Source organism: Cibotium barometz, chromosome 28 (genome assembly GCF_041138505.1).
Source record: "Cibotium barometz isolate CiBa-2024 chromosome 28, ASM4113850v1, whole genome shotgun sequence".
NCBI lineage: Eukaryota > Viridiplantae > Streptophyta > Polypodiopsida > Cyatheales > Cibotiaceae > Cibotium > Cibotium barometz.
The window spans coordinates 14,488,910-14,492,831 of NC_141073.1; positions in this window are offsets into that span (position 1 = coordinate 14,488,910).

The following is a 3,922-nucleotide window of genomic DNA, read 5'->3' on the forward strand; positions in this document are numbered from 1 at the left end:
CAAACTGCGCGTCCGTAATACGTCCCTCGGCTCTGAAGATGGCCCACGTGTCACGTCTGCTATGCCGGCGAGCATACGCAGTATCGTGGGTTGTGGGCTTCCTCCCCATAACCCGTCGCTGTATCATAATCAACACAATTTGTAAGATTAAAACAATCATAGAATCAATGAATTAAGTAAACAATCAAATAAAGTGGCAAGATACTTACGAACTCTGCCTCCCATGACTCGACGCCGCCAGATCCGAAATGCGAAGATCCAATGGTCTCCATCTGGATCCGTCGTGCCTCCACATGCTGCCTGCTCTTCACGCCACCCTTTGCTCGTTTCTTTGCCTCCTTCCACTCGCGTTTGTGCGCAGTGGCAGGTTTCTCGGCAGGATAGCCACCCGCAGCTACATTTAGCCAGTCATCGTACGCGAGTTTTTTAAGGTGAGATCTTTTATTACTTAAGATCTCCCTTATTCGCGTCCTTCCCCATACATCCGAGAATGTAGCATGTGGGGGATTGGGGTACCGACTATGTACAGCCTCTATCACCTCCCCAACTAATCGGCTATTTTGATCTTTAAATTTAATAAAACAGTTTCTATATGAGTTTGATACTACCCCACGCATGTACTCCATTACCTCCCTCCCCCTCGCATCCATCACTATCCCGCCCCTATCCGTCACATCATAGCAGACCACTCTCTCCATCTCTCTCATCTCCTCCTCTTCCGAACTGTCTCCTCTAACTCTTCTCCCTCTATCTCCTCTCTCACCACGTGCCCTACTACCTCCCCCACCTCCCCCACCTCCCCCACCAAAGCACCCGCCGCATCCTCCACTCCCACTCTTCCTACTGCTGCGGGTGGAGTCACGACTGGGGGATTGTCTACGTGACGGTGGCTGTGAGCCCTGACGTGACGGTGGCTCTGAGGGAGCACGTGATGGTGGCTGTGAGGGTGTACGTGAGTGTGTCTGGGACGAGGTATGTCTCCTCGGTGGACGTGGAAGAGGAGAAGCTGCATGCCGTCTCGTCGGACTCAGAGGAATAGACGGCACTGGAGTGCCCTGGATACTCGTGGTAGGGGTATAGACACCAGGCAGGGAAGGAGGGGGATGGGCATACATATACTCTGTAAGCTCAACCGGACCAGGATGGCGCCCAAAATGATTGAGCATCTCCATCAGCCAATTGCTGTACGCAAATGGATCGGATGAAGAACCTGGAATATCCATAAAGAACCTGCAACAAACATCTTCATGTACATCATGGGCTGTCTCTTGACTCACACAAATATCATCATTCAAGTCAGTTGTGTTGCCTGCAAATCATGAATTCTGAAACGCAGTCTCGTGTATACACCCGTGCAGAAACGCGTGTATACACCCGTCAAAAAATGCGTGTATACACCCGTCAAAAAACGCGTGTATATCCGCGTGAACAGACTCTGCAGACAGAGTACACGCGCTTTTACACGCGTTTCTACACGCGACCTGCGAAAATTTTTTTTCAAAAGGACTGACCTCCGACAAAGACAAAATGTCCTTATAAAAGGACCATTGTCGCCCCTGTCAGAATCATTCACCCAATCGTGTGCACGGAAGCAAAAGGACGGAGACAAACCAAAAAAGCAAAGAGCAAATAGCATAAACAAATCAGAGGAAAGAGACAAGGCACAGGACAAACTGACTCACCTCTGAAAAAGTAAGTCTTCTCTGCTCCTTCTCTGCTCCCTCCTTCTCCCGTGTGTGCTCCTTCTCTGCTCCCTCCTTGCACTTAGGTTTCGTTACTGTTGGAAGAGGCGAAAACGAAAGCAGTGTTGATATGTTAGTTCAAAATCTATATTTGGGGAAGGCGGGCTATTTTTAGTTTGAACATACCGTCGCGTTTATAAACGCGTGTATATTCGCGTGTATGATATTTTAGCTGCGTTTATACACGCGTTTTGCAGAAATTACCCGCGTTAATACACGCGATTTTTAGGAAGTAGCCGCGTTAATACACGCAATTTTTAGGAAATAGCCGCGTCAATACACGCGATTTTTACACTTTCATTAAAAACATATTATGATTTTGTGTTTTCTGGTTTGTACATAGGATGTCATCAACCTCTTCAAGCAGTTCTGGGGAAGATGAGACAATGCGTCATCATAATCGCGATGTGTGGTTGGGACAACGGATCAAATGTATGTGTAATCGATGTCAAGGATGCATTGTACGAGCACGTCGAATTACCTTGAATCACATCTCCATGTATGGAGAATGGAATCAAACAGGTTTAGAGGTGAGTAGATGTAAATTGATGGTATTCAAATGACTCATGGTATCCAAATTAAATTAATAGAGATGTAATATATAAACTCTAATTGAAGCAGGATGTAGTACCACACCCTAACATGGTACCCTACGCGCGACGAGAGCACGTAAAGCGTCGACGAGATGATGCTGGAGCTTCGGGATCTATTGTCAGAGATGAGTGGGAAAGGGATGACAATAGCCCTGCACCCCACGAAGTTGTGGAAGAGGAGGTGCTTGATGATATGGCGCGGAATCTTTTTAAGGATGATCCCAAAGGTATGGACGATGATGATATGGAACAAGAGCATCTTTATAAGGCTTCATCGACACCGATACCATTATCAATGGAGTACAGAATATCGATAGTGGAATAAATTTAATCGTAGCCTTACAAATTGATCAAATGGATATTGATGTTGATCGTTTGGCAAGGATGGATCTTATTGAAGATGAGATCGAACCCTAACCAATCCGTTCACTGTACATTCTAAATTGATGACATTTCTATCATCTCATATGCATGATTTATTTTTGAATATATTTCATTGTTGTAAATGCATGTAGTGGGATTGTGTAATGATGTATACTGTAATGTACTATGAGATGGTTTAAAGAAAATAGTTTTTAATTTTGTAAAGGAATTCAGTTTTTCTTCAGTTTTTCTCTGCCATGTGTGTATTAATCCGTGTATAGTGGCGTGTATTAATCCGTGTATAATAGCGTGTATTAATCTGTGAATATTACCGTGTATAGATGCGTGCATTACTGCATGTATATAAACGCGTTTATACACGCGTTGATAAATGCAAATATACACGCGAACTTAAATGCTAAAATACACGCGCCCGATTCTATTCAAATACAAGCGCGACCATACACGCGTTCGTAATTTATCGCGTGTATGAAACGCGTGTATGGCAGCATTGTCTTGTAGTATGTGTGCAGACAGCCAGCCGCCTCTCTCTCTTGCGGACTGACCTTACTCTTGATGCTTTCAATAAGCTCCTCTCTCTCTATTAACTGGCACTCCTGCTCCCTGTCTCTCTCTCGGGTTGCATCGTTTCCAGCCTGCTTGCTTGCATACAAGCTTATGACCTTGACACTGATCCTTCCTCATGAAGGCCATCTGACAGCTTTTCTATTGATTGGAAAAATAGGTTTTTATTATCACTTATATTCACATTTGTTGGATTAATATAGGCTACAATTTTAATAATTAGGATTTAATTTCATATTTTGCTTGAATCCATGAGCCATAGCTTTAGCTATATTCCTGTTCGCCTTAGCTGCCATAGTCTCTTCTATGGATTTAATTTAATTTACTTAAGATTTTCTGTGCTAGTTTTCTTGATAGCTTTCATGGCTACCTTATTTACCTTCTCTTTGCTGCAAGCCTTGCTTCTTCCTGTGCCAGATCGCCATAGCCTATTCTTGACCATGCTTTGTCTATGCTCTCCTGTGCACGTCCACTTCTCAAAAACACTACCACAAACACTAATGTTGCTCTCTCTCTCTCTCTCTCTCTCTCTCTCTCTCTCTCTCTCTCTCTCTCTCTCTTCTCTTTTATATCTTCCTTGCTAGCTTCTTTTTTTCATACAATTCTCTTTCTACCCATAGGTATCAAACCTTTACCTTA